Raw genomic sequence first — 20,695 nt, 5'->3', positions numbered from 1 at the left:
TTAATAGAGAGTGAAACATGTCCCTAGGAGACTGTTGCTCAAGTGAAAAGCCTGTTGATCATTTTGGTACAATGTCAGTGCACTGTGTAAGTGCATCTTAGTAACCAGCATCACAGCTGTTATCTCTGCAGCCTCTGCAAGGAGGATAGAAAATAATCCTGGGGAATGAAATACTGTCTCAAATAAATCATCCCTTTGGGAACTCTCAGACACAGTGAAATAAAAACGCAGGTGAAGCTTTCACTGTGGCTTTTTCTGATTTTGTACTTGCATGCACAGATGTGAATTTGTCTGGTTTGGTCTAGAGCAGGGATGAGTGTGCCAGGCACAGCAAGAAAGCCCAACCAGTAACCCATGTAGCATTACACTGGGTCAACTTTGTTAAGGGGTGAGCTTTTAGCAATTCCAGTCATCAATGTACATATTTCCATTCAACTGTTTATCCTACCCATATCAAGGAAAGCAAAAGTCACTCCTCAACCCCACCTTCTCTGTACTTAAATAAATCAATTTGAAATAGAATTACTGTCAGACAACTCAGCAGTTCTGTAGCTCTAATGGAAGCTTTTCTCCTTGGCTTCGCCTTGCAAACACTTAAGTAAATTAACACTGGATAGACAAAGCCATACACAGATCAAAGGAGCAAATCATACTAAATGGCTTAAGACTCAATGTCCTCCTTTTAGACAGAAAAGGAACCTTCTGTTTTCACAAGGTGCAGCCCCACTGTAAAGGCTGTCATGTCAGGATAAATTAACTCTCTCCACCTGTTGGAGGATCTGTGCACCTATTCCCCTCCAACAGGACATTTATCTTGTGTGCAGAACCAGAAAGCATGCTCCAATTCTGCTTTTCAAATACTAAAATAATTTAAAGTAACCTTCTTAGGATGCCAGGTTCTCTTCATCCTATACCCACTTCCTCTGTATCTTCTGAAGAGATTTTCTTAGCCCTGTCTGCTCCAAAGCACCTTATTCAGAAAAACCAAAAACCTGCTCATAATTTCCATGCTGTACTGCATTTATTGTTTCTTTGCCTGTTTCTACTTCCCTTCCACTAAGACCTGGATTTCTTAAATGTGGTCAAATGAAGTTAATGTGGTTTATTACCTAAATATGGGCATAATTATTCCACTGAGGAACAAGACAATACATCCTCTGCTCTTAAAGCCCCTTTACAGCTGCAAGAGCATAACCAGGATTGCCCTCTCATGAGGGATGGGAGTGTACAGTGCGCAGGTAAAAAAAAAAAAAAAAAAAAAAAAAAAAGAGGCTTTTAGTTATGGGAAGAATAAATCTTTCAGAAAAGTACACATCTGTCATCTCATGCAACTCCCACGAGCAGTTCCCAGTTAGGAAATACCATGCCACAGCCAGCAGCAGAGTTTATAAAGGTAGAGCCTAGCAGTGGTTTTTTGTCTCTTTTCAGGATGGAACCCAGTGATCCCCTGATTCCATCTCCAGAAAACACGTGAGCATGGCTGGTGCTGCTCCCAGCTGGGAAGCACACAGCAGTGTGTGGGCAGAACAACCACACGCCTCGCAGCCAGCCAACTATGGGAGCAGATAAATGTCCTTCTCTCAACAGGGGAGGTCGAGATTCCTCAGCCCAAAAGAAACTGCCTGCCTCTGCTTAATAGCCCTTCAGCTGGAAATCATTAAGGAGCAGATAAGAATAATATGATGATGGCTCGGGGAGGAGTATTTTACATCTTTGCCTCTTCTCTGTGCTTGAAGGCAACTACATGCCTGGAGCTGTGCCAGAGCAGAGAGTCCTCCCTCCCCAGCATGGTCAAACAGGCATCTGACTTCCATTGCCCCAACTGAGAGAGCTACTTGAGTTAAATACCTTGAGGCAGGGACCCGATCAAGGCCTCCAAGGTCCTCCTGATTAGAGGAATTGTTTGTCTCATATTAGCAAAAGGCAGGGTCAAAGGTAGGTTTGAATGCATGGTATCCCTTCACTGTTTGCCTTTTTTTTTTTAATCTGGCACTTCTTGCTGCTTTATGAGAAATGTATGTAGCCTAAAAAGGCGACTCAGCAACTACCCACAGTCGCTTCAACAGCACCTTTTAAAGGAATGGAAAAGAGGGTCACTTTGTGTGTGTGTTTTGGATTTACTTTTAATAACTTTCATATTTGCTAAGTTGGTGGCACAATATAAATTTCTTCAGAATGGTATCTTTGCACAGCACTGTGAAGTGTCAAAAGCTAAAGTGCTGGGAAACAAACATCTGTAATTATAATTCATAATATTCCCTGTAAAATGCTTCAGGCCCAGAAAAATACTCAAAGCAACCAGACAAGTCCACTGTGATCAAACTTCAGCTTATGATGTCTTGACCCCTGCACTGAATCATCCCCATCCTAAAAGATTCAGGCTAACCCTTTTTGTATCATTCTCTTTATTTTGTGCTCCTCTCAAATCAAAGCTTTTCATTGACTGCTGTTTCGCTGCTGTCTTTGGGGTGAGGGAGGTTTAGTTAGTTTTGTTTTCCTGCTAGCTGTATGACTTCAGCAGCAATCTTTCTTTAAAATTATTGTTCTTTTTCAAATTACTAATTTTTTGCTTTATAGATGACTCATGACAGTATCCACTCAAGTGAGATACAAGTGAGTGCTGTTTTGGAACAGCAAAAGTAAGTCAATGACAGAAGAGGACAACCAAAACTCAGGTGCTGATTGCTCCTTGGGACACTAGAGCATTGAACAGGAAGGGAAACAACCTCATTTGCAGCTTTCCAATCTTCATATTTCTCTTTCTGTTCCTATTACACCAGAATGAAAACCAGCTGTTTATCAGCTCTTAGTTTGCTTTGCTGATTGTGATTTTGGCAGACAAAAAATATTTCCTCCTTTATGCTTCTTGTATTTCCCACAGTACCAAAGTCTATTAGAGGCAAGAGTACTGAATATTAATTCCAGACACTGCATTATAAAGTTGTACCTGGCACTCCTGTTCAGATGCATTAACATTCCAGTTCAAATATATTAACATTCCCAGACCCTGCTTTGACCTCACTTGTGCTGATTTTACACTTATGTAACTGCTGACAGCTCAGGACTTGTCCTTAATTTACACTGAGCTGCTTTTACTGCATGTTTGCAATGTTTACAAATGCTTGGTTATTTACTGTACTTCTATTTATCATCCTGTTTTGTAAAGAAGATTTGTATCATTTATCTCTCAAGGCTGTGGCATGCATCACAATAGGTTGCATAATTTTTATATTTCATTTACAGATTGATTTCACTCTTTCTTTTCATATTCTTTCTCTTAATCATCCTTCTTAATCAATATTCCCCTAAGTTATGCAAAATATTTGCTCTCCATTATTGTGTTCCTTTCTAAATCTGCTTAAACACCTCTTGTGTGAGGACCGGAAAAAGTCATGATGAAAGCCAGCAGCAGAATAGAGACAACCTGCTTCCCAACTCTGAGCCAGAAGACCACTTTCCCCTGCACTTTTCATTGTTCTTGGCTGCTTTGAATCCTCCAAACTTCTGAGTTGAATAAGTATTCACTAGAAACTTATGAATAAATCTAATGAATGCCCTATGACCAGTCAAATTCATGTTCTCTTTGCTTTTCTTCATTTATTTATACCCAGAGGGAATGAAATTACTTTTATTCTATGTTTCTAAAGGAAATTAAAGGTAATTGACAGCCCTGTGCTGCTTGCTACTGATGATTATTGAATGAGAGTGAAATTAACTGAAAAGCAATATTTCTAGACTGATCTAGTCTAACTTCCATTTTTCTATAGCTAGAGAACTGGATTTATTAGCATTCTTCAGCCTTTAGCTGAAAGGGAAGGAACCAAACAAACAAAAAACCAAAGAAAAATAATAAAAACAAACAAACAAGCAAAAAAAACCCAAAAAAGAATCTTTAAATATCCTCAAGTCTATTATATATATTTATATATAGTGTATATATATATATTAGTTATTTATATTATTTAGTTATTTTTGAATAGTTTCCTCGGAATCAGACAAGTAGTTCCAACATATATTTTATCTTGTTAAGCATGCTTTTAAAACAAAACATAAATTGTCTCCATGCAAATGCTATTTCATGACAAGGATAATAGTAAACAGTTATGTTCTTACCACAGCCTTGCACTGTCTAGCCAGCTGCTAGCACTCTTTAAGAATACCTTTTTTCCTAACATTTTTGTGTAGTGACTCAATCATAGCTGCTATTTTGAGCTGCTTTGTGTTTTGGTTTAAAATACATTCAGGTGTTTCCCATTGGTTTACAGTGTTTGAATAACTGTAGTAAATGCTTTTTGGGTTCTCTGTTTTACCAGAATGGCCTAAATTGCTCACCAACTCACCATCTTGAAACTTGCACTGAAGAAGTTCATGTTATGTTGCCCATTCTCAATTTTGTGTTTCACTGGGGTATTTTCCTAAAAAACAAACAAACAAAATTTCCGTAGGATGAGCATACTGATTCCTGATTCCTATCTTTATCCCTTTATCCACCTGTGTATGAAAAGTTCAGACTCAGCAGAATTCTCACCCATAATCCTGCAGTCAGCCATGAGCAATTACAGTTGATCAAATGTTTTCCATACGCCATTTGTAAATAGTAAGGGGCAGATTTGAAAGTGGTCAATCAAATTCCAGCTCTTCTGACATCAATGGAATGAGGTGAATTGACAACAATTATTGACTAGAATGCTTTCCCACTAAAGTCTTTCATATCAAACTACTAACCATTAGCAGGCATGGATAACTTCTATTGTATCTCACAAGTGTATATATTACAAGAGTTCTTTTCCACTCTAAAGGTGCTAAAATATTCCAAAAGCTCATATTATCACCCCTGATAGTAATATTGCCATTTTAGTCATTATTATTATTGCTGTTAATATTACTGCGCCCAGAGCTAATTTTATTCTCTAACCTGTTGTAAAATCACGAACAGATAATGCAGAATCTGTTATTTCCTTTGTCTTATCATTATTTCTAGGACCTGCAGCAACTTTTTAAATTACTGAGTCCCAAGAACACCCATTTTCTTTTGAGAGTTTATCAAATATAATAAACTATGATTAGGGAATGCTAATCATTTCTATTAACTTGAGAAATGATGTTTAATCAGGTTAATCTCATTGTCTATAAACAAACCTTTGACATATTTTTAAAAAATGATTGTGTCTTTCAGGGCATTTTATCACTCAGGCTGCAAGAAAAATAACAGGCAAATTTGCTTGTCTCTGATAATTGACAATATTAAGGCTGATAAATTTATTTGTAAGAAGCACCTAGGTTGGAGTTGGATGGCAAATGTAACTCTGGTCAGTGTAGAAGGCATCTTGGGATTTAGAGGCCAGTCTGCAGTCTATGATGAAGCACAAGAATATTGTGCTCTTATTCTCTGCAGCACACACCAAAGCTAGTGAGTTATATGCATGTTGTGGGGGATTTAAAGTGTGAAGGATGATCATGCAAGGCATTGCTTAGTAACTTTATTCCATTTACCCTGACAGTTTCCCATAGAAACAAAGATATAAATCCCAGCAAATCTAACAAAAATAATTAACTGCAGTGTGAGTTGGGATTAATAAGATTGCTATTTGCTATTTGACATGTTGTTGCTTCTGCTGTTTGATTTATGAGATAAATTGGTTTTCTTTAATACCACATTTTGATTTTTTTAGGCAGACTTGCTAATGTAACCTTGTACCTAAAAACAAGTTGCTGCATAGTGAGCAAATACTTCCTTCTTCAAGGTCGTGGGTCTTCAATTTCTCAGAGTCAAATTACATAATCATTGCAGTCCTTAAAATATGTACCAAGTCTTGTAAGTTGCTCTTTTTGCCACTGCTATTATGGCCCCTAGTTCTCAGGTTCTTTGAAATTTTACTTCCCCTCAGAGAAAAAAAACTTTTTGTTATACTCTAGAGAAATGGATTGGCCTTGACCTGAAGGTCCTGGAAAGTTCTCTGCATGCTTGTGTGGGCAGTTTCAACAGTGCACACAGCACAGGGTGAGATGCACCACAGAAATCAGGAGATATTACTCAGAGCTGTAAACCTGTTTCTATAGAGTTAGCAAAATAAGTAAAGATGATTCAGAGATATTTTGCACCTAGGAGCCTTGTTGTTTTGTTTCAGTGATTATGTGACTTTATACTGATAATCAATTAACAATGATGAAATTGTGACCATTTTTTGTTTTACTGATGAATAAATGACTTTCACATTCAAAACTAATGAAATAAGGAGAATCTAACTGAATACAGCTATTCCTTTTCTGGGGAGAGGATGAGTAAGAGATTAATGTGCCAATATTCTACATTAAAAGGGCAAAAATCTAATCTGAATTCCTTCAGATATAGCAAGCCTTGCATGTGACCTGTATGGCAAGCATCACTTAGGGCTTATGTGAAAATATTTCAGAATAACACAGTTCAGTCTTTTCTTCTTTCTAACTGAATTAGAGGATATTCTGTATTAGTCAAATCTTTACTTCTACAACTATCATTATGTCACCTAAGCAATTTTTCAGTAGAATACTGTTGAAAAGCTTTTTCCACAGGATAAAAGACCATTTAAAGAATCCAGAAGATTAAGAAAATCCAATGATCTACTAAATAGTTTACTGAAAGACTGATCTTCAAAGTCCAGGAAACAATCATTACCAAGTCCAGAAAACAGCCATTACAAAGAAAAGGCAATAGAATAGAATACAAACAAAAAAAATCTATTTTAAACTGATTACATGGAGGTTGCAAGTTTGCATTCTCATTTCAGTAAAGTCACCAGCAGTGCTGTCACTGTCTTCAAAGACTAAAGAGCAGGATTTCTGGAAAAGAAATTCCACTTTCTGTAAAGTGATACAAATTATCTAAAACATATGACCACTGAAAACAACAAAGTGGGATAATCCACATTTTTTACCATTAAAGGAAAAAACTTGGCAAACAAAGGCTGCATTGTTACTGATGCTGTTATCTAAAATTGAACTTTGAAGATATTTGTGCCTGTTAGTGGAGGAACAAACGTTCTGACATTGATATGGTGTGGAGCAGAGTTGTAAAACTTGTTTGCTATTTTATATATTTACAGATGAGGAATTAAATACCCTTCATGTGTTGTTTATAGGAATTCTAAGTATTTAATGATAAAAAAGACAGTTTATTTTAGATTTATTAGTAAAATTAGTAGTTAAATGCCTCCAAATCTCAATACACATTAAAACACCAAATTATTATGAGTCCTGGAAAGGGGGCTAGCCAATGGGGACAGATGTCTGACATCAATAATTATTTTATCACAAGGAGCTGGACTTTGGAGATAACACTTCTGAGGTCAATGAAGTCACTTGCATCTTGCACTGCCTTTCTTGATCCTGTATCTGGGGAAATGAAGACCCTTGAAATGAATTCCATGTGCCAATGGACCTTGTAGAAGCATACACAAAGAAATAGTCCTTTTCAGCCTGACTTCTAATCCTCTAAGCCTACTTTAAGGTTTCATCTTTCTTTTGTCTCAGAAGGCAATAAATCAAAGAAAGTAGCTTGTAATATTTTTCTTCTGCACACCAAAAAAAAAAAAAAAAAAAAAAAAAAGGAAAGGAACGAAAACCTCACCACCATCAAAAAGACAAAAAAGAAGAATCATCTTGTCTAGCTTTATGCTCTTATATGGTCTGACTTGAATATCAGTGATGGTAAGCATTTGTTTCTTTGGAGGCTAAAATAAATGCAGGAATTCCATCTCCTCAGTGCACATAATTTAATTTTATCAGCCTGAACCTATGTGTTCAGTCCAATTGATTCTCCTGTTAAGAAGGAAAATTACTTTCCTCAGATCTTTAATGTGTTCAGACCTAGTGGGAACCTGCATGACCATCAAACAAAGATTACTACAACACTGAAACTATTGAACAACTATCACAAGCCCACTGCAGTGATCTTTAAATAAGATTGCTTTTTATTACTTGTGCTCCCAGTAGGAAAAAAAAATAGATTGAATCAGGATGAAATAAACTGCTCTGTTTAGTTGGTGCAAAAAACAAGAATAGCTGAGGTGGATAAATTACATCTATTTTTTAAATCAATGCACAGCATCTCTTTTGTAGGTAACAAAGGGAAGGGTCAAAGGTTATTGCCCAAGAGATTGATACTTTTTCCCAGTACAGCATAAAGGACTTGTGAAAACAAAAGTTCAACTTTTCTTTGATAACTCTAAAAGAAGGAAATGAACCTTGTGCCCCACTTCTTCTCAGTAGAACTCCAGCATTGTGCTTCAGCAGACTTTTCAGAAAATGGCCTAGGAGGTTTGCTCACCCAGAAAACTGTTCAACTAACCAAAATTGAAGACCTTCCCAAAGCTTAACCTGTTCCAGAGTTTCAAAGTTTCATTAGGAATTAACCATGAAGAGCTGGGCCTACATGTCTGTCACAGGGACACACTGATGCCAGGAATGGCTGGTTGAAGCTCTGGCTGCTCACAGCTTCCCCACCAAGTCTTATCCCCCTTCTTCCTCAAGGGAGCTAGGCAATGTGAGACATGTTCAGTTAGAATAAGCCTGGCAGGCCCTGAATTATAAAATAATCACAAGAAAGGAGATAGAGCAAATGAAAAAAATACACATCTGTTATGGTGGATGGACTTCTGAGGACAGGTCTTCACCACAGTTCTTCAAATAGGCACAGCCATGCATGATCTCTCAGGCTGAGGGCAGACATATGAACCCTTCTGCCTTATGGATCTCCTCTCCTTCTGCTAACTCTTAATTGTACAACGTTGTTTTGAATCTTTCACTGATGTCCATTCTTTTAGTAGCAAACCGTGGAAGGATGTGACACATAAAGTTTTTTTCTATTTTCAGGTGTTGGGACATGCAGGGTCTATATGAAACTGGCACGGGAGCAAGCACACTGGGATTAGGCTGGAAGATATTCGTCCTGAATACTGACATTTCTCCTAAAGTCAGAGACAGTCTAAAGAGCTAGTTTCCCCCTCACTTATCTGTGTACACAGACTAGTGGCAACAGGCGTCTTGGCGTTTCAGCTGTCTCACTCCAGTTTTTTTTATAAATTGATGCATGTATTTTCTGATTCTTTAATTTAAACAGCAAAAATATGTCAGGCTGTCTGTACCAATATGGTAGTTTTTATTTATAAAGCTGCCAAAAAACCATCCTGTTAAGGAAGACTTAGAATTTCACAAATGGCAAAAAGAATTTTGGGGTGAAACTTCTGGGCAGTGAAAGAAGAGCTGGGAAGCTGGGAAGCCCCAGCTGTGCTGCCTGCCATATGAGAAATGAAAATCTTGTTGCATTAAAACACAGAAAATCCAGACATTATTTGAATTCAGAAATATACTGTATTCAGAATTCATTATATATCTATCCCTTTTGCAGAAAATATCTTCTAAATCCATTTCATATCAGAAATAATAATTTCATATCAGAAATAATACTTAGGAGGATTTAAATAAATATACATAAAATATTATTTCCCCAAGATTCTGTCAAAGTATGTGCAGTTTGGGGAAAATTTGGAAGTCATTTATTTTATAACCCACTAAGACAGAGCTACACAAAAATCAAAGAAACCCTCAAAATCCGACATAAAGGCAGCAGAAAAAAATACTGATTTAAACTGTAACGAAACTTTGGGACAAACATTTTCAGTCCAAATTATTGTCATTTGCTGTATTTGAAAGTCAAATCTCTTACTTTAAGTTCTGCCCTGAACTTTTATATAAACACAAAGAATTTGTAATATTTAAGTTTTGGTATCACAACAAAATAAAACACATAAAAGAAATGAGTATACTATAAAGATTCAAGTCCCCATTATTTATTTTCTGTCATCCTTACTCTGTCTCAAACATTTTTATTCTCAGAAGATAAACGTCCTTTGGCATATGAATTCAGATACAATTTTTAAAAGAGAGTTTGACTATCAAAATCAATACATATCTGCTGGTACTGTTGAGTATACAATTCCTTATTTAGTTTTTGAAAGCCCTATTTTCAAAATAAAGTATTAAATGAATTATTATTCATTTAACAAGGCTTATTGTTGCAATTCATATTGAGTCTGGCTATACCTCATTATAAATGTTCCATATCCAGAAATTTAGTTTCTAAGGACATGTACTACACACTTCCTGTATAGATATACCAAATTTATTGAGCTTTTACTACCCCATAAACAGTAAGCTACAATATATTTCTTTCCTAAGCAAATGAAGAATAGCTGTTTCACATCATTTAATGGTATGTAATAAAACATTAATTCTTTTTAGACATAAAATATGCCACAGAAGGTACCTTTTGTCATTTTTCTAAAAAATCAAAAGTCATTATTAATTCATTCTACATTAATTATGGTAGCCATTAATCACAATGAACTTGTTTAGCATTCAGATTACTCAAAAGAATATTATACCTTGGAGATAGATTCAGTATTTTATTCCTGGAGGATTAAGTCAATTAAGGTGACTCAAAATCATTATTTTCATAGCAATATAATGTCCAATTTTCACCTTGATTAATAGTTTATAGCTTGAAACTTTTACTAGGTTTCCACTTTGTTTGTTTTGTGGAAAAATGCGGGTTTTGCGAAAAATTTTTTTTTTACTTATGAATATTTCAGTTCAATGGGAAAAAAACAGTGCCTCTTAAAAACTGCACACATAAAATTACAATGAGGCAAAATTTGTATGTGTTTTCTCTGGGTAGACCAGACAGAATGGTCATTACATAATAGGGAACATGTAAGCCAGATTTATTTCAAATATATCTAAGACACATAGAAAGTATTCTGAAGAGAGAATCCCAACCTGTGATATGATAGATAATACCATATCCACTGCACTTTGACATTCAAGCAGAACATCTTGTTCATTTTAACTTAAATTCTCTGTACATACTTCCCCAAAACCTAAATTGTAAATCTTGTAATTTGCTATCATAACAAGAAATGCTCCAAAAAATACATTGACAAAGGAATGTCCTTCAACAATAGGTGAAAGGCGTGGAAAATATTCCACATAAAAAGACTTGACAACTCAAATGGCACCCCAAGCACTTGGAAGCATTAATATTTATGATATCCTCTTTCAATTCCAGTTTTAGTACAGTTCTTACCTTCCTTCATTGCACACAAATATTGCACACAAATATCCCTCAATGTATGGACACACTGGGGAATGAGAGGCTGGAGAGAGCAGTGCCAGGGAAGGGGAGTTGGGGGTTATGGTCAATGGCAAGTTGAATATGCGCCAGCAGTGCCCTGGCAGCCAGGAGGCACCAGACAACCTGGGGTGTCCTGTGGGCATCAGGCACAGCATCACCAGCCAGGCAAGGGAGGGGATTGTCCCCTCTGCTCTGAGCTGGGGCAGCCTCACCTCCAGTGCTGGAGGCAGGTTTGGATGCCACAGTGTCTTGGTTTAGATAAACGGGTATCTGCCAGGGAAGATTGGAGTCTCCCTTGGAATGTAAACCCCTTCCTCCTCCTTTCCAAATTATTATAAATCTGCAATTAAAAGGCTGTCAGGCAAAGATTTTGGAAATAGACATAGCAGTTTTTTACTAGGGATTTTAAAAATACGAATGTTGTAGTGCAAAAGAATAAGCAAACAAACAAGAAATCCTAGAAAACCCTGACAGAGTCCTGTTGGTCAGAGTGCTTGAAACAGTCCAAAAGCAAGCCCTCCTGGAGTGCAGATGTGGTCCTGTTGGAAGCAGAAATGGTCTTGTGGAGAAGAGGGTCCAAAGATGGGTCCAGTCTTCCTTTGGGAGCCCCGTGGGAACACTGGTTGTCTCGTGACACTTGTGGCTCTTTTTTATCTTGGTGAAAGTGGTTTGGCTTCCCCTTCCTGGGTGGAGCATCTCACAATGGGATGATGTAATGTGTCATGTGACTGGTGAGCTTTAATGACCCATTAACAGAAAATATTGTCATGGAGGTAGTGGAAGACTGAACAGAGGTAAGAAACAGTACCCCACCTGGTTTCAACAGCTGTCTTCTTATCAAAAAGGCAGCCCTCCCCTCTCTTCTGGAGTTACAACAGATAAAGCAAAAACACCTCCCCAACCGGGTTTTAACAAATGGAATAGAATAAACTTTTTTTTTTTTTTTTTTTTTTTTTTTTTTTTTTTTGTGTTTTGTTTTTGTTTTGTTTTTTTTTTTTTTTTTGTTTTTTTTTGTTACAAAACCCAAGACACACAGTATAAGAAATAAAGCTATTAGAAGCTTCAGATACTATGAAGAATCTTGAGGGGAAGCTGTAAAAGGAGTGGTTGAGGTCACTTCATCTGTTCAGCCTGGAGAGGAAGAGACTGAGGTACCTCATTGCAGTCTGCAGCATTCTCAAGAGCAGAAGGGCAGGTACCAATCTTTTCTCTGTGGTTGCAGGACTCAAGGAAATAGCATGAAACTGAGTCAGAGAATGTTAGTTTATATACCAGAAAAAGTTTCTTCACCCAGAGGATGATGGTTGGGCACTGGAATAGACTCCTCAGGGAAGTGGTCACAGAACCATCCTGACAGAGTTCAAGAAGCATTTGAATGATGCTCTCAAACACGGTAACTCTTGGGCTGCCCTGTGCAGGACCAGGAGTTGAACTTTGATGATCCTTGTTAGTCTCCTCCAACTCAAAATATTCTATGATTCTACAAGTCTGTGAATGGCCCTAATAAAGGTTTTGGACAAAATTCAAATCCTGTGAAGTTATTTGTTCAGCACTAACACAAGCCTAGTTGTTCTATTTTGTCAGGTGGTAACTATATCATCACAAAATCCACAATGAATTTGTGCCCCCATGTAGTCCTGCTCAAATCAATGTAGTACTTCTTACCTGCCCAAATAAGCATGCAAATTCACATCACTGTTGCCTGCTAGAACAAAATCCTGCTTGACACAAGTATTAAAAATCAAGCTGGCACATGTTATCCGCTGCTCTAAAATTTAGGAATAAATCTCTCTTATCAGAATTACTGATTTCAAAATCTTGTTAGAAGTGAAAGATGAAGCTGAAAAATGGCAGAAACAAGGTGGCACTTGAACAGCAGAGAAGTCCTTGCTTGTTTCAGTGGAACAGTGGTTTTCTGATTTACTGCTATAGTAAATCAGAAAGACTTACAGTAAATTTCAGGCATCTTACAGCTTTGCTGGACACTCTGAAGTATTTTGTAAAATCCCCCAAAACCTCTGAGAAAAGGTATTTGAAAATAAGTAAAAAGGTCAAAAGTGAAAAGAGAAATGAGAGAAGGGGGAAAAAATACACAGTCATCCAGAAAAGCTGATATTAGGGTTGGAAACAGGTGAGGTGCACTGACAATTATAAAAAGAGAGAGGTCTTGCTTAGTCAGACCTCTTTTTTCTTGTGAATGAGCAGAAAAAAGAGCATTACTGAGTATCCCTTTTACACTTTTATTTAAGTTGCTGCTGAGCTATAAAAGTATGTTTTGACTTTTGAGACATAAGTGAAATTAGTATGGTGTAAAAGAGAAGTTTTTTTATCTGAAAGTCACATATATCACATTTCTTATGTAGTAAACCTCTAAAGATTAAAAGTTGTAAACTGTCAGAAGCCTTATCCCTTGTAAATCATATCTAGACTGGACAAAGGCATCAGTAAATATGTTGAACAATGCCAATTGCAGTGCTGAGAAGTTGTGCTGCTTGACCTACTTGGCCTTTGCTGCATTTAAATTATGTAATTCTCCTTAATGCTTTATTAAGGTTTTGAGACAAAGCCAAAGGCTCCTAAAACATTTGCCAAACCTTTTAAGAGAGAAAACTAAATAAACCCTCAAAGATCCTCCCAGAAATTTTCTGTGGCTGGTGGAGGAGAGAATGCTCCTTCAGGGAAGGCTTTCTTTTCCCCATTTTTATTGAACATTTCCTCTGAAATGCATCTAGGGCAATGTTTTATAAATGCCTCTTAGCAGTATTTTTAAATCCCTGTCAGAATGAGATGCACAACTGCTGCTGGAGAGACATGAGTGGAACTGAGCTGAAAGGTACCAACAGATGCCTGCAACAGTGTGGCTTGGTGTGGCAGCAGCTACCCCCACAGGGTGCAGAAAATGAAGAAGAGAGGCACAGGAACCTCAATGCCAAAAGCTGTGCCTGTGGTCGGGGAGTGTCAGGGGGCACGAACCTGGGCCAGGAAGGGTTTGTAAAATAGTTGGGTAGAGAACAAGTACAGTTTTGAGGTGGGAAGATTTCAGTGGATGGAAAAAAGATGGGCTAGAAGGGCTCAGAACAGCTCTGAGACTGAAAAGATAAGGGACAGGATAAGATAAGTCCCTGCCGCAACTGAGGGAAAGTTGGGAGGCCAATAAAAAAGACCACGCCAGCAAGGGCACTTCATGCTCATGCTTAATGTCAGTGCACCAAGTTCCCTTGGCATTTTTGGGGTAGCTCAGACATAACCAAACTGCGTGAGGTTTTCTCGTCAAGAAATACTCTTAGTATTCACCCACTCTGCATTGTCTATGAAATTAAATACTCTCTTACTCCAAAATGTGCTGTCATCACACCCTATAATGCACTCACTGCACTAGTTAGTATGCGTCACAAAATATCATAAATTAGATTGGAAGATAGTGAGGAAAAAAAGGTCCTAAAGAGCAACAGATGAATCCACAGATTCTAGGACCTAGAACAGAAAGAGCTTGCCCCAAAAGGGCAATTAACTTTGCATTACTGGATATGCTAATAATGTCTGGGCCCAGATAGAGATTTGCTGATTCCAAGCTGAGAAATGGCTGGTTTGCAGCTCTGGGGATAGGTGAATGGTTAGGAAAGCCTAGATACTGGATGAGAACTTGTGCTTGCACTGTTTACAGAGAAATTGCCTTTTTCACAGCAGGATAGGGGTCCAATGCATTTTTCACTCTTAATAATTGACTGACCTAGGCTACATCACATATCAGTCCTTTAAACTGAAAGAGGGTAGATATAGATTAGATATTAGGAAGAAATCCTTTACTGTGAGGTTGGTAAGACACTGGAACAGGTTGTCTAGAGCAGCTGGATGAAGCAGCCCAAATACTGTTGAAGACCAGGTTCAATGGGACTCTGATTCTGGTCGAATGGAAGGAACCCCTGCCCATGGCTGAGGGTTAGAACTATCCTTTCCAACCCAAACCATTCTGCAACTACAATATGAGACTGTCACCTGAGACTACAGATTCATTTTTGGTCAGAAGAGACCTAAAGTCTATGGATTTGCTGAATGGATCACAGATATTCCTTAAGGAGAGTGATCTAATGGGATGCTGCAGGTGCAGGACCTCCCTCTTCTCTTTCCCAGGTGTGACCTGAGCTGGGGATTACTGGGCACTTGGCATGCTCCATGTCAGATTCACAGGCTGCCTGAGGATATTCTGATGGGCCTGAGAGGGCAGCTCCTCTCTGCCAGCCTCCTCCAGCCACACTGTGCTCAGGATACCCTGGGGAACACTCCTGGAGCCAGACACTGTAGGCACTCCAAGGGCTCAGCTTGAAAACCTAAGAACAGCTTTGGGGGTACTTGTAGCCATGCAACAAAGCCAGAAGCTCATCTTTTGCTGATATATCCAAACACCCACTCAACACAGACCCACTAGATCTGCTGTATCTGTGCCATGCAGAATTCCTCTAAAACCCCTGAGACTTGCATGGCTTTCATTTTGAGAAATGTCACATAAATAATAGATGCCTTATCTTGAAAAAGGGAATATATTTCACTTAATATATTAATGTATATCACTGATATCTTCAAAAATAAAAGTTTAGAAAATTAACTTCTGTTTTTATTAATTTTTGTACAGTTTTCTCAACTGTTTTGAAAGTTGCTCCAAGAGTAAGGACAGGTATTTAATGGAAAGAGAGCTGATGTTTTATATATAAACACATATAAATACATATTTTCTATGGAATCACTGATGTAATACAATTAATTTTATTACTCTTAAAACTGCTTGCATATTAGCTGGATGAAGGAAAAAATTTATATATTCTCTGCATGTTTCTGCAATTGGGTAAGCATGTATATCCCAAAAAAAATCCCTTCAGAATCCCTGCATTGTAGTCTGTGGCTTCATTAAAACAGCACACAACACTCTTCCATAATATGCATGCTTGTTATGAGGAATAGAATCATTTTCTCTGTTAAACAGACTGCTAAGTAAAGCAGACCTGAAATTTGAGGGGATTTATTTTCTTTGCTCCTTTGTAACCCCAACACTACATTCCTCTTGATCACTATGCTAAACCTGAAAAGGAAGACTTCTATTAATAAAAATTAGAATTGGAGAAAATACATTACACCATCTCTATGCCTGTTAAATTAATTATAGGCAAGTGATGAACAAAACTGTGATTCATTATGCATTCTATGACAAAAAGAATAATTTATAAATTCAATGTAATGTTATTTCTTCTGTAATAGCAAAATGAATCATCAGCTTTTAATTTTCCACTATAACTATCTAAAGCCTTTTAATAATGGGTTTATCTATCTCTTGAGGTGTCTGATGGAAGTTCTCAGATTTTAGTTATGACATTACTGTATCAGCTAAAAAATTGCAACAGGTTAATTGCTTTCAAATTCAATCATCTCTTAATTATCACAGTTATTGTTATATATTACTCCCTAAATTTTTATCTAAGATTTTACTATATATCCAGCTATATTTCATCTACTGGACTTCACAGCATATCCCTCACAACCAAGTAGCTTACAACATTATTTTTGTGAAAATAAATGAATTAATAGTCATCAACTCCAGCACTCAGGTATGTTTAAAATTTTGATGCTGTGATAGTTTGCTTTATCAGTTTGCTAAAAACTTTGACCAGTAAACCAAAATAGATTTTTCATTGCAACTTAATTATTTCTTTTGGAATATCTGCCACTTATTTCTTAATGCTGCAGCTTAGATGTATTTAGTTCCTATAGAGGTCATTGGAATTTTAAAAACTAGTTAATATGGTGCAGTTCCAGCTCAGTCCCCAATACAGAACAATTCATAGTGTCTTCCTGGCAAAGTTTGGCATGCTGATCAAAAATTGACTCTGTGTCTAGCAGGGTCATCATTTTCTCTGGGGTACTAAACAGGATTTGATATGTCTATATTTTGTGTGTGTCACACAGAAAAGACAAAACCAAGTTGGCCAAAGAAAAATTACATGGCCTGTGCTGTAAAAAACCCACCCAATATTGAAGAGATTTTGCCCACTGTTATGACCTGTATCCTCTGTGATAGCCTGCACTGAGATTAAATGACAACCTGAATGATAAAGAAAACAAGTCATATTAGATGGATAGTGGGTCTGGAATATGTACCCTGAATTTCCTACAATTTCATCTGATTTTAGTCTTGGATCTTTTCTAAATCTCTTAGAAAATGATGCTTCCATATACTCTAATGAAAAAGTGTGACACTAAAGCAAACCTGTAGCTATAAAGAAACCTTTATCTCTCCACCCAACACACTTAGGATAGGAATCCAGATGTTTAAAAATGCTTTTGAATTCTCAAAACATTCCATTTGTTAAATATTTTCAGCTTGTGATGGAAACTAGACTTCTTAATCTGGTAACCTTAATAATTAAGCCACCTTTAAGAATCAGAGAAGATGTCAATAGAATGTATTAATATTTTTTTGTTTTTAATGTATTATGTACTTGTGCTATAAATTTCATTACTGAGCTATGTCTGAGATCATAGATTTGTAGCAGAACAGCACGGGAAGGTACTCCTGCTCTGCTAGAACTGTGAGTATGTTTGACAGCAAGGAATGAATAAGCTCTCTAGGGCAGGCTGTGCTCTCTTGTTCTATGTTTGCCCTCTGCATTGCATTCTCAAAGCTCAGCTGAGGACCAAAGGTTCTTCGGTGCACCCCTGGCACAAGCAATGCAGATAATCCCATTATCTTCCACCTCACAGTCTTTTTCATGTTTCTGTCATCATGGAGAAGTATTTAACATAAGGTGGAATTTATCTTGCCTAATTTTAGCTCTCTAAATGTCAGGAATCAAGTATAAGCTGATTGCTCAAGGCAACCTGTAGTCAGAGGAGAAAGACAGCCTTCTCCATGCAGCAATTCTTCCCACCCTGCTGTAGGAATCTGAGTGAACTGCCATGCTCTTAAAATTTCCATCTCTCCTTCTTTTGAAATACGACACCAAAAGCCTAAGATTAAAGCAACTGCTTGAAAAATTTATGATTTCCCCTAAAACTCTAGTCTTAAACCTTCTAAAAGAGTAAAGCAACTCTATCCCTGTATTTTTATCATCCATATCTATTAGTTTTAGAAATACATTAAGTTTCTTAAAATAGATTTCTTTTTCCCTTTATATGGCTTTTGTGTTTGATAATATAACTCCAACACTATCCTCTATCACTGGAATACCTGAATAAGATTTTTTTCTTTAAATAAGAATCCAAACTGCATTATAATATTTATTATTGCAGGACCACATTATTCTAAGTAGCATAATGCTTGCATTTTTAATATTATGGCTGGGTATGCTATCAAAATTAATTCTACTCTGGTGTCAATAACAATTTATTGTTGGGAGCTTTTTCAGTCATAATGAAAGAAGAGCAGTAAAATGTTAGAGAACAACATTGATCTTCAAGAGCTAAACACTTTCCAAAAGACTTAGGGATGCCATTGCTAACTTTTCTCAAAACTATGGTAGTTACAGAAGATGTCTGCTTTATTCAAAAGGGAGACCCTTTGTTTTGAAGGCAGTAATGCACCACAGTAAATGTATGATGATAAGGTCTGTAATAATAGTATGATAATAAAGACTCGAAGGAGTAAATGCTTTCACATTGCAGTGGGAAACAATGTCATTTTTCTTCTGGTTTATGAATTCTCATGAAAGCCTGGTCCCATGCAGCTGAGTAGAGTCCCCAAGGGTTGTTTTACTTCTCATTGTATTATTGACAGAATTAGATCTGACCTTGATATTTGACGCTTCAGGAAAATTACAGAAAGATCTTGCACAGACACTAATTTCAGTTTGATACCTCACTGTCACTTCGTAGATTTTAAAAATTACATTAAGTGCTTATGTTTCAGTTATAAGAAAAAGTAGAATTCCTTGATCAAAACTACTTGGTAAAGGTGTGTAGAGAATGGATACAAATACCATTTACTATTTTACAAATAGTAAAAATGAAAATATTAAGAGGCTACACAGTGACTTATCTTGCTTAAGGTCAAGAAAAGCAGCACATATTAAATATGTATTTTAAGTCATTACATATAATCACAGAATAAAACTTGGAACTTGAACAGCATTTGAAGACTTTAAATTCTTTTTTTTTTTTTGGTCTCTTTCTTATTCTCAGTGGCAATTTGGGCTATAAGTTGTTTCTGTCCTCATCTTTTTTATTTACAGCAGCACATGTTTAAAGTTAGCATTATTTATTCTCATAATAGTTGCTCTTATGTTTTAAAAATGTTATGAATAAAACTAGGCTTGTAAAATTCTTTCCAAATTTGCAGGCCCATGGTTAAAGTACAACTCTGAAACTTATTCTATTTAATTATTGTGGAATCTGAGCCTGGCTCTTGCTTAAGCAATTTTTAAGCATAAGTAAGAGTTATTCATAATATCAGAATCTACCTTTTTCTCCTTTACTTCTATCTTTCTCTCTAGAATATATCTGTATTTTTGAAAGACTAAGAATAGGTTCTCTCTCTTTAGAGATTATATGTACAATTTATGTTATTTCCATTTGAAAGTGCTTTGAGATTCCCAGTAGAAGCCATTCTGACCATGCAAACTACTCTTAAGATAGACTGAAAAGCCAGTTATATCAGAGTGAAATACCCCATGGTTCTATATTGATTCTCTCAACCTTAACTAAGGGATTAAATATTTGAGACAAATTGTCTGCTTCTCTGCTTGGTTTCTCACCTGTCTGCTTGCCAGACAGCCTGAATGCTGTGTCAGAATGCCATATCCTTTCAGCTACTGAATTTCCACTTTCCTGTGGAGTCATGTTGGTGGCCTTTCAGGGATTTAGGAAGATGGGATGTCTACCTAAAGAAAAAGACAAAAATGAGATTGTTTTCTGTTTGTTGTTGCTTTTCTTCTTAAATGGATTTTTAAAAATTGCTATTCCTCTTTCACACAGAACAATAATTCAAAACTTTAAACTTTTTATTTCCATTCAAGGATATTATTACTTAAAGTGAAATTTCATATCAGATTTGTGGCGGGCTATAAGTAATATTGTATCTTTCGTCTTTCTCAGATCCTGACTGTGTGGGAAGTCAATAGAAGAGTCAATCTTTTAACACATAATCTTGGGCAAGATATTTGAGTACCTTGTTCTGTATTTTTCTTCCAAAATATATACCTAGTTCAATATAGGAATTTGAAATCCATTTCAGGTATTCACCTCAGTGGTGACCTTCAAAATATAAATTTTTCTCAAGTTTACGTAACAAGATTAGTCTCATTTATATTCTACTAAAATTTATTTTTGTATAAGAAAACTCTGAAGGCTGACACAAATAAGATCAATTCCTACTAATTTTCAAACTATTCTTCCAATGGAAATCACACTTCTTAAGACAGGTCCACACCTAACTCTGCTTAAGTTCCCATACATGCAAAATAGATCTATGGCTTGGATATCCTTGCCTTTCCTGCATCCTGCAAAATTTGAAAGCACCTCAGAACTTTGAAAACTATTGAT

Source organism: Sylvia atricapilla, chromosome 5 (assembly GCF_009819655.1).
Source record: "Sylvia atricapilla isolate bSylAtr1 chromosome 5, bSylAtr1.pri, whole genome shotgun sequence".
NCBI lineage: Eukaryota > Metazoa > Chordata > Aves > Passeriformes > Sylviidae > Sylvia > Sylvia atricapilla.
The sequence above is the reverse complement of the archived record's forward strand: the minus strand, read 5'-3'. Positions refer to the sequence as shown.